Below are 12,182 nucleotides of genomic sequence, written 5' to 3' on the forward strand. Positions count from 1 at the left end.
CATGTATTGTAAAATCTTGAATGAGAACTTTCTTCCTTCAGCCAGAACACTGAAGATGGGTCTTCCAGCATGACAATGACCCAAAACATACCGCCAAGGCACCAAAGGAGTGGCTCAAGAAGAAGCACATGGTGTGCCCTAGCCAGTCTCCAGACCTTAATCCTATAGAAAACTTATGAAGGGAGCTGAAACTTCGAGTTGCCAAGAACCCTTAAGGATGTAGAGAAGATCTGTAAAGAAGAGTGGACCAAAATCCCTTTTTGAGGTGTGCAAACCTGGTAACCATCCATAAGAAGCGTCTTCTGTGCTTGCCAACAAGGATTTCTCCACCAAGTACTAAGTCATACTATTATATGAATGGACTTGTGAGCCACTGCAGTAAAGAATCAGTGTATTAGGTCGCTGGAATCCTTGCTCGCCCTCATAAGATGTGTACTATATATAAAAACAATTAATAATTACCGCGCTCTAATACTACCGTGCCAATACTATATACTTAAAAATATAACTGATTATTAATATATACTGTGAAAATATCAATTTATAAACTGCATTACCAAAATTAATCAAATTATATTCCCACAGTGTTTTACCAAAAAGTAAATATAAATAAAAAATGTGTGAATAAATCCAATTGTGATAATTTTACAATATAAATATCTCATTAAAAATAAATAAATACATTCATAAAGTCCAATGTGCAAATTGTGCAAAACAAAAAATAATTTTATATATATATATATATATATATATATAATTGAAATAAAAAATAAAAAAAGTAAAAAAATATATATGAAGTTCAACAGAAGAACATGTGCAAAAAAGTTTTTTTGAAGTTCAGCAGGGAAAAGATGACGTCGCTGCCCCTCCCCCACGTGACGTCACCACGTATCGGATCATCATTACGGCGAGTACTGACGGAGTGTGATAACACCCCTACGAGACTGATCCTCACTGCATTCTGTGGTTTAAATTACAATAAAGGCGTGTTTACTGTTTAAACAATGTGAGTGCATTATGGGAGCACATTAAAGAGTGTTTTTATTTACCTTGGATAAGGCACCATATCTTTATTCCTTTTTTCCTATGGGTCATATGAGGATACATTGAGCATTGGAGTGAGGAGAGGCTCTAGGAGGGAGAAATCCTTATACCTTTACAGGCTCAGAAGAGAAGCCGCATGTTTCCAGCTGCACAACCATAAGCAGCTTGAAAGGAGAGTATATTATTATCATCTTTTCCCTGCTGAACTTCAAAAAAACTTTTTTGCACATCTTCTCTTTTGCACATTTTCTTCTGTTGAACTTCATATATATTTACATATATTTTTTAAAAAAATTCTTATTTCAATTAATTCATATATATATATATATATATATATTATTTGTTTTGCACAATTTGCACATTGGACTTTATGAATTTATTTATTTATTTTTAATGAGATATTTATATTGTAAAATTATCACAATTGGATTTATTCACACATTTTTTATTTATATTTACTTTTTGGTAAAACACTGTGGGAATATAATTTGATTAATTTTGGTAATGCAGTTTATAAATTGATATTTTCACAGTATATATTAATAATCCGTTATATTTTTAAGTATATAGTATTGGCACGGCAGTATTAGAGCGCGATAATTATTAATTGTTCTTATATAAAGTACTAAGCCATGTTTTGCTTGGGGATCAAATACTTATTTTACTCACTGAACTGCAACTCAATTTAGAACATTTGTATCATGAGTTTTTTCTGGATTTTGGTTGATATTCTGTCTCTATAATTTAAAATACAGCTATGAAAAAAATTATAGACCCTTCATTTCTTTATAAGTGGGCACACTTAAAAAATATTTGCAGGGGATCAAATCATATTTTCCCCACGGTACTGAAATCAATCATTTATCTTTCACACTTTGCTGCACCAAATGCATCCATATGTAATAAGGCGTATTTGAATTGGACATGACACTGTATTGATATTAATCACTTGATTTAATAATCCTCACAATATGATTAAGTCACACTAACCACTAATTTTTTTTTTTTTGTTCCCAGTGATTTTATTGGCAAAATTTTAGGTATATATAGAAAACCAGTACAAACTGGTATAGAGTCCATGAATGATAATGACCAGCATACGGTAACAATTTAAAACAAAAAGGATTTATTCCCAAAATAGATTTAATCCCCAACTCGTCAGACAATGGCCAACTGCACAAGTCTGAGGACACAGAACAGCACATCCGGGAAGAGTAAGAAAAGAAAGAGAGTAAAAAGTAACTAAGGTAGTCTGCAACCATGAAGCTCAGTACCAAGACACCGTTGAACACCAGCGGACTCTATGGGGTTAATTTACTAACACTGGAGAGTGCAAAATCTGGTGCAGCTGTGCACGGTAGCCAATCAGCTTTTAACTTCAGCTTGTTTAACCACTTGCCTACAGGGCACTTTTACCCCCTTCCTGCCCAGGCCAATTTTCAGCGCTGTCGCACTTTGAATGACAATTGTGCGGTCATGCAACACCATTGCAAATGAAATTTTTATCATTTTTTTGATACAGAGCTTTCCTTTGGCGGTATTTCACCACTGGGTTTTTAGTTTACATTTTCTTGCTAAACAAACTAAAGACTGAAAATTTAGATGGTTGAAGGTAAATCTAAAGGAAATTGGACAGAAAATTGTATAGTGTATGGCCAGCCTTTTTTGTTTTATAAATTGTCCACTCCTCCCATGTTTTTCTAAATTTTTTGGTTTTATCTTCTCCGATATGGTAAAGTTCCTCCATCCTACACACATATTCCACTCTGCTAAACCAATCTATTAAATTTAGGAGCTTCCTTACTTAAAATTTTGGAATCAACCCTTTAGCTGCATTTATTAAGTGAAATATTAACGTATTCTTATATTGTTTCACCGTGAAGTCTCCTTTGTGAAATATACGCAACCCAAGGGTTATTTGGTATTCTTGTTCCTGTTATCACCTGAATTTGTTGTATTATTCCTTGCCAAAACCTTAATATATAAGGGCAATCCCACCACATACTGTATATTCTTCTTTCTTCTTCTTTTTTTTTTTATATACCGTATATACTCGAGAATAAGCCGAGTTTTTCAGCACATTTTTTGTGGTTGCAGCAGCACCTCTGCACTGCCCCCTCGGCTTATACTCGAGTCAACATCTGCAGATAGTGGGGCGCGCCCCCCATCAAGGGGGGTGCGTACAGGGGTGGGCAGAGGGCTGCTGTCTCTTACCTGGCTCCCGATGATCCATCCAAGAACCGCTGCTCCTTCCGGCACTCCGGCCACTCCCTCACTCCTGCCGCTCGGCTCCGCCTCCTCACCGGTGATTGGCCGCCAGAACTGTAGCTCAGGAAAGGTACACAGGTGGCCAATCACGGGCGAGGAGGCGGAGCCACGAAAATCGAGTGAGGGAAAAGCCGGTAAGTGTGCAGTGCAGAGGTGCTGCTGCAACCACATATGCTGGCTGCAGCAGCACCATACTGCAACAGGGGTCAGCAAGTGTCATTGGTGTCAGTGGGAGGAATAGTGCCGCATCATTGGTGTCACTGATACTAATGATGGGGCATTATTCCTCCCACTGACACCAACGACGGGGCACTATTCCTCCCAGTGACATTAATGACGGGGCACTATTCCTCCCACTGACACCAATGATGGGGCACTATTCCTCCCACAGATACCAATGATGGGGGCACTATTCCTCCCACTGACACCAATGATGGGGGCACTACTGACCCCTCCCCCCATCACCGCTATACCCCTCCCCTATAACCACTATCAATAGTTGTGAAGGGGGGGCCATTGTCACACCACCAACATGGCAGGTAAGTGGGCAGCACCCGTTCCTCAGAGTTGATGGATTATTCTTTTTTCCGGTATTTGTATTTAGGGCCAACAATTGACTCTGATGGGGACACAAATATGAGGGGACTTTGATTGGGACCTAGATATAAAGGGGGGTCCTGGGGAGGTAAATGGTGACTATATTGGGGACTCTGATTTTATGCATGTATAAATATGGGACTTTCGGCCCCCGTACTGGAAAGTTTGGCCCCCCTGGCCTAGAACATACCAGAGAAGGGGCGGAGTTCTCCACCTACTGGCTGGAATGGAGAACACAGAACAATGCGATCCATCTGCAGGAAGTCTGCTATTGGAGCGTGTGTAATGAAATCTGTCCAATCACACGACACATTCCCTTCATTGGTTTTGGTTTGTTTTTGATCCCACCAGTAATATATCCTCCACATTGGATTTGTATCGGCCTTTTCCCCCGCGGGACTCCGATCATCTAGGAGGGGAGGCAGCCATGTTGGAGATTGCGTTGGCCGGGAATTGAACCCGGGTCAGCTGCTGGAAAAGCAGCCATGCTAACCACTACACCACCAACGCGAGGTTCCATGTCTTCTGATGGCGAAGGTCTCCTCCGTGCCTCCGACCCACCAATCCCAACCCTTCTCTCCATGGTATATACAGATATGATGGGGGAGGGGTGACACCCCAATATAGAGAGAACATTGTATATACAGATATGATGGGGGAGGGGGGACACCCCAATATAGAGAGAACATTGTATATACAGATATGATGGGGGAGGGGTGACACCCCAATATAGAGAGAACATTGTATATACAGATATGATGGGGGAGGGGTGACAACCCAATATAGAGAGAACATTGTATATAAAGATATGATGGGGGGGTTTGACACCCCAATATAGAGAGAAAATTGTATATACAGATATGATGGGGGAGGGGTGACACCCCAATATAGAGAGAACATTGTATATACAGATATGATGGGGGAGGGGTGACACCCCAATATAGAGAGAACATTGTATATACAGATATGATGGGGGAGGGGTTGCACCCCAATATAGAGAGAACATTGTATATACAGATATGATGGGTGGGGCGGGTGACACCCCAATATAGAGAGAAAATTGTATATACAGATATGATGGGGGAGGGGTGACACCCCAATATAGAGAGAACATTGTATATACAGATATGATGGGGGAGGGGTGACACCCCAATATAGAGAGAACATTGTATATACAGATATGATGGGGGAGGGGTGACACCCCAATATAGAGAGAACATTGTATATAAAGATATGATGGGGGAGGGGTGACACCCCAATATAGAGAGAACATTGTATATACATATATGATGGGGGAGGGGTTACACCCAATATAGAGAGAACATTGTATATACAGATATGATGGGGGAGGGGTGACACCCCAATATAGAGAGAACATTGTATATACAGATATGATGGGGGAGGGGTTACACCCCAATATAGAGAGAACATTGTATATACAGATATGATGGAGGTTGGACACCCCAATATAGAGAGAACATTGTATATAAAGATATGATGGGGGAGGGGTGACACCCCAATATAGAGAGAACATTGTATATACAGATATGATGGGGGAGGGGTGACACCCCAATATAGAGAGAACATTGTATATACAGATATGATGGGGGAGGGGTGACACCCCAATATAGAGAGAACATTGTATATACAGATATGATGGGGGAGGGGTTACACCCCAATATAGAGAGAACATTGTATATACAGATATGATGGAGGTTGGACACCCCAATATAGAGAGAACATTGTATATAAAGATATGATGGGGGGGTTGACACCCCAATATAGAGAGAACATTGTATATACAGATATGATGGGGGAGGGGTGACACAACAATATAGAGAGAACATTGTATATACAGATATGATGGGGGAGGGGTGACACCCCAATATAGAGAGAACATTGTATATACAGATATGATGGGGGAGGGGTGACACAACAATATAGAGAGAACATTGTATATACAGATATGATGGGGGAGGGAGGACACCCCAATATAGAGAGAACATTGTATATACAGATATGATGGGGGAGGGGTTACACCCCAATATAGAGAGAACATTGTATATACAGATATGATGGGGGAGGGGTGACACCCCAATATAGAGAGAACATTGTATATACAGATATGATGGGGGAGGGGTGACACCCCAATATAGTGAGAACATTGTATATACAGATATGATGGGGGAGGGGTGACACCCCAATATAGAGAGGACATTGTATATACAGATATGATGGGGAGGGGTGACACCCCAATATAGAGAGAACATTGTATATACAGATATGATGGGGGAGGGGTGACACCCCAATATAGAGAGAACATTGTATATACAGATATGATGGGGGAGGGGTGACACCCCAATATAGAGAGAACATTGTATATATGTCTTCTGATGGTGAACGTCTCTTTGGTGCCTTCAGCCAGGTGCGATGTAACACACACGTCTTCCCGCAATTCTCATGCGTCTTGCCATGCGACAATTGCAGCAACATCACACTGCATTCGGGGCGCCATGTTGATGGTGAACGTCTCTTTGGTGCCTCTTCAGACATCTCCATAAAGGACGTCACTGGCAGGAAGGGTTCTCATTGGCCCCAGCAGAAAAGGAAGACTTTGAAGACTCCTCCTGCCTCTAAAGCCAATCAGAGTTCCTTTCTTTTCTCCCAAGCTTCATCCTCAAAGACCAGACCTAAGCCAGGGGCCCAGTTCAGTCACAAGCCTGGGGCCCCTAATCCCCAAACCTTCAGACTAGTCCTATTAAACCTCCTGAAGGGAAGCCCCCATTTCCTAAAGTGGGGGGACGTCTGTTGGCCTTTGGGGTCACCTGGTCAGCAGACATCTCAGAAGCTCAGGTAAGAGACGTGGTGTCCAGGGGCTACAGGCTAGAGTTCATCTCCCTGCCCCCACCCCGCTTCGTGTTGTCCAACCTACCGGTGTCCCCGCAGGGACTAGCGGTCCTCCATGCTGCTCCTGCAGATCTGCTGACCCAAGGAGATCTCCCCATTGTACCAACAGCAGAAAGGTTTCCGGGTTTTTACTCCAACCGTTTCCTTGTTCTAAAGCCTCAAGGAGGGCATAGGCTGCATTCACTCGGGGGGGATTAGGGGGCATACAGGGGATTCCTGCGGCTGGGATCACTGTGAACAGTGGGGGATGGGAAGTCTGTACAAAGCAATGACAGGCTGAGCCGGGACCATTCCCATGTATCCGCACATCCATCGATCATCTGTGGTCAGGGAAGGATGAGCGATCCTGGCCCTAACCGTAGATGACCGATGGATGTGCGGATACATGGGAATGGTCGCGGCTCCTGTCAGCCTGTCATTGCTTTGTACAGACTTCCCACCCCCCACTGTCCACAGTGATCCCATCCGCAGGAATCCGCTGTATGCCCCTAATCCCACGAGTGAATGCAGCCTATGTCCTCCTTGAGCTCGGGTTCACACCAATGCGGTGCGGGAAACGCTGCGAATTCTGTGCGTTTCCCGCACCGCATTGCAATCGCATCACGTTCATGCGATCTGGTGCGGGAGTCAGTAATAAATTATTGACACCCGAAACAGATGGAAAGACGCCATGTGATTGCCAGAAATCACATGACATGGGTGAGAAGACCCATGCTATGTGATTCAGGTGCGGATCTAAAGACAGTCCTGCACCTTTGTGGTGTGGATGCGATGTGATTTGAGCCATAGAAAGTGTATGGCCCAAATCGCAGCGCACAGACATTTGCATGGAATGCGCAGAGGAATGCGGTGTGATTCCTGTGCGGATTCCATGCAGTGTCCCGCACCACATAGTGTGAACCGGCTGGGAGGCTTTAGAACAGGGAAAAGGTTGGAGTAAGGCCCCGGTCACAGGGGGCGTACTAATCCGTACAGCCGTGGGGGCCGTGTTTACTTGCAGGGGATGTACCGGTGTTCATGCATCCCTGTGCAGGCAGGTTCATTGATGTCAATTGGGATGCAGCGGCTGCATGGATACAGACACTGCTCCCAATCTAACATCTGTGCGGGTGAACAGCTCTGAACACAGATAGTGTGCGTTCAGGGCCATGCATCCATACGGATGTCAGATTGGGATCAGCATCTGTGTCCATGTTACCACTACGTCCCAACTGACATCAATGGAACTGCCTGCACAGGGATGCATGAACACCGGTACATCCCCTGCAAATAAACACGGCCCTCCACGGCGGTACAGATTGGTATGTCCCCTGTGAATGTGGCCTAAAAACCCGGGAACTATTCTGCTGTTGGTACAATGGGGAGATCTCCTTGGGTCAGCAGATCTGCAGGAGCAGCATGGAGGATCGCTAGTCCCTGTGGGGACACCGGTAGGTTGGACAAAACGAAGCGGGGTGGGGGCAGGGAGATGAACTCTAGCCTGTAGCCCCTGGACACCACGTCTCTTACCTGAGCTTCTGAGATGTCTGCTGACCAGGTGACCCCAAAGGCCAACAGACGTCCCCCCACTTTAGAAAGTAGGGAAATCCCTTCAGGATGTTTAATAGGACTAGTCTGAAGGTTTGGGGATTAGGGGCCCCAGGCTTGTGACTGAACTGGGCCCCTGGCTTAGGTCTGGCCTTAGAGGCTTAAGCCTGGGAGAAAAGAAAGGAACTCTGATTGGCTTCAGAGGCAGGAGGAGTCTTCAAAGTCTTCCTTTTCTGCTGGGGCCAATGAGAACCCTTCCTGCCAGTGACGTCCTCTATGGAGATGTCTGAAGAGGCACCAAAGAGATGTTCACCATCAACATGGCGCCCCGAATGCAGTGTGATGTTGCTGCAATTGTCGCATGGCAAGACGCATGAGAATTGCGGGAAAACGTGTGTGTTACATCGCACCTGGCTGAAGGCTGAAATTTTGTCCCTGAGTTTCTTTGGTGCGACAAACGCTTGAATAGGCGACACGCAGAAATGTGTGCGAATATCTGTGTATCCAATGTTCTCTCTGAGTCTTCTGGCTGGCCTTTTCGGTTGGCCCGCACTTCTTCTTTAGCCGCAATACATTCTGTAGGTGTCAGACACCGCCTGACGGTATCTCTAGCAACCCACAGTGCGGGGTTCCTCAGCACGCAGGGTCTAAGTCCCAATCTGCTTATGCACCAGGGCCCCTGATGGTGGGGATGGACTTGGAGCAGACCGAGACCAGGGCGCGACCCCTGAGTACGTCCAGCGGTGGTAGAGAGTACCGTTAGAGGTGTTGCGGGAAATAGAGCCTGACGTGAAGAGGCTGGTAGGCCTGGCAGCAGGGACTGATCAATGCGGGATGGATGGACAGTCAGCGTAACGTAAGGCGTAGTCAGGCAGGCCGGGTCAGCAATGTGCTGGCAGCAAGGTACCGGAGGAGCAGGCAGAGAATGGTCAGGGTCACGAGCCGGGTTCAGCAACGTGTGGGCAGCGAGGTACCGGAGGAGCAGGCAGAGAATGGTCAGGGTCACGAGCCGGGTTCAGCAACGTGTGGGCAGCGAGGTCCCGGAGGAGCAGGCAGAGAATGGTCAGGGTCACGAGCCGGGTTCAGCAACGTGTGGGCAGCGAGGTACCGGAGGATCAGGCAGAGAATGGTCAGGGTCACGAGCCGGGTTCAGCAACGTGTGGGCAGCAAGATACCAGAGGAGCAGGCAGAGAATGGTCAGGGTCACGAGCCGGGTTCAGCAACGTGTGGGCAGCGAGGTACCGGAGGAGCAGGCAGAGAATGGTCAGGGTCACGAGCCGGGTTCAGCAACGTGTGAGCAGCGAGGTACCGGAGGATCAGGCAGAGAATGGTCAGGGTCACGAGCCGGGTTCAGCAACGTGTGGGCAGCGAGGTACCGGAGGATCAGGCAGAGAATGGTCAGGTCAAGCCGTAGACAATCAGCAGGGTCAGGATCAAGCAGAGGTCGGCAACAGGAAACTTCACAAATCAGATGACAGGAACAGGACAATAAGACTAAACGGCAATTACACATACCTCCTGTCCTGTTTAAATAGCGCGTCCTGCGCTGTCATTGGTGCCAGGCGCCTGTCCGCGATCGCGCATGCGCGGCCGTTGCCGCTGCCACGATCGCCCAGGGCCCGCTGGCTAGAGCGTGTCGGTGTTCTGTGCATGCGCCATCCGGCGTATCGTGGCAGTACACCCGACCCCTGACAATAGGTGAATACGGCTGCGATATTTACAGGTCGAAGATGAAACAGTCTGCTGGACATATAATTGGATGTCTCCCGCACAAGAAGACGCCGACCAGGTATGAGGTGGGATTTTTGTCATTTTTCACCTTAGGTCGCTTGTGCTTCTTCTTTCGCTGGAATAAATTGTGTAGATTAAAGCAGGTGCTATCACTAGGAGATGCGCCGCTGGGATGGCCAGTCGGTTGGTCAGTCCCAGAACTAATGCCATGGCTTGGTGGTTGGATGATGTCACTGATTGATGACATGGTAGAATATCTCTTAGGAATGATGTCATGCGTTGATGGGACGGCATCATCAACCTGTGGAATGACGTCACTCATTGATGAGAACATTTTGCCATGCCTGAGCTCTGTGGTTGGCCTGCGCCTCTTCATTGGCCGGCATAAATCCCGTAGGTGAGCACGCATGTCATCCCTGGGAGGTGGGACGCTGGGAATGGGAAAGTCGGTCTCTTCCATAGCATTGTCCACATTTTCACTTGTTGATGAAAGGATGTAGCCATGTCTGAACTCCTTGGTTGGCCTGCGCCTCTTCAATGGCCGGCTTAAATCCCGTAGGTGAGCACGGATGTCATCCCTGGGAGGTGGGACGCTGGGAATGGTAAAGTCGGTCTCTTCCATAGCACTGTCCACACTTTCACTTGTTGCTGGGAAGATGTTAATGTGCCAGAGCCGCTTGTTTTGCTCGCTCCTCCTCATTTCCCGGAGTAAAACCTTCATGTGAAAACGGACGTTCTTCCTAGGAGGTGTGGGGATGGGAGTACGAAAGTCAGCCTGGTCCATAGTGCTGTCTGTTGTTAGATTGACGTCAATCGTCAGTGGGTTGATGTTGCTTTTCGTTGGTTGGATCCATTGGTGAAATGGCTTGAAATATTTTAGGAACAGTACCAGCAGCAAGATGATAAGCCCCAACAAGCATTCTGATCGGTGCTCAGCAACAGTATTTATAAGCATGGGTAGCACTGTGTTCCCTAAGGCTGCCCACCCATTGGACCAGACTGACTGGAGCCCAGCAAGCATCCATTGGTAGCAGTCAGTGGCATTTTTAAGCATGGGTAGAAGTGTGTTCTCTGAGGTTGGCCCCTCGCTGTACCAGACATGGAGTAGTAGATAAAAGAATTCAATCAGCTCCAGGATCTTCAAATATTGAGCTAATACTGTGGCCAGGTGATTCCTGCGCAGGATGTACCTCAGAATGAGAACACTTATCAGGACTGTCCCCTTATACCAGAATGGAGTGGTGGCCAGTAGTGAAAACCAACTGATGGGTCCTGGGGACTCGTTTTCCAATTCTCTGACCTTTTCCTGCTCCAGTTCTTCCATCATCTTCATGGTCCCCTCCTCCTCCATGTGTATATCTGGGGAGTCTTTGATGAAATATCGGTGTTCCTCCATAATCTTCATGCTCCCCCCTCCATGTGGATATCTGGGGAGTTTTTGATGAAATTTCTTCGTTCCTCCACAATCTTCATATCATTGTCCTTGTCCATGCCGGTCTTTGTGGAGTCTTTGATGTCCTTTCTGTGTACTCCAAAAGGGAGCAACAGAATAACAATGACGGCAAAGATTCTGCACATTTTTTTTTTTTTTTTTAGAAATACAGAAATCAGCAGTTACTGATCGCTGTGGATCGCTGGATATAAATGGAAAGTCGATTCCAATCGCTGTAGATTGAGTGCAATGAGATACAAAGCAATCAGTCACAGGAGCTCTGTAAGGAAGCAGCTGTCTCTGGTGAGAGAAAACAGCAACTGAGGACTCAGCCTGTGCACAGTGCAAAGTCACAGTGAGGGAGGCGGAGTTTATGTGTGACCAATCAGCAGCCTCTGTTCAGCCTGCTTTGCTCTGATTGGCTCATCTGGGGTGTTTATGTGTGACCAATCAGCAGCCTCTGTTCAGCCTGCTTTGCTCTGATTGGCTCATCTGGGGTGTTTATGTGTAACCAATCAGCAGCCTCTGTTCAGCCTGCTTTACTCTGATTGGCTCATCTGGGATCCAGCCCAGGCAGCATTGGATTGGATCCTATTCTATAACATTGATAACATTTCCCTGTATTAATAATATAGACGCCTCTGTTTATATTCATACAATGTTATTATAATGTCAT

The 12,182-nt window shown here is 46.1% G+C and overlaps 1 non-coding gene across 1 annotated transcript; it reads right to left on the reverse strand.

Annotated features, from left to right (window-relative positions):
- Positions 1 to 4,347: 4,347 nt before the first annotated feature.
- TRNAE-UUC (transfer RNA glutamic acid (anticodon UUC)) lies at positions 4,348 to 4,419 on the reverse strand. The gene has a single exon. It is a non-coding gene; the product is annotated as a tRNA-Glu (tRNA).
- Positions 4,420 to 12,182: the final 7,763 nt, after the last annotated feature.

The sequence above is a fragment of the Staurois parvus genome, unplaced genomic scaffold (assembly GCF_062004578.1).
Source record: "Staurois parvus isolate SC_StPar_1 unplaced genomic scaffold, SC_StPar_1.0 ptg000697l, whole genome shotgun sequence".
NCBI classification, from domain to species: domain Eukaryota; kingdom Metazoa; phylum Chordata; class Amphibia; order Anura; family Ranidae; genus Staurois; species Staurois parvus.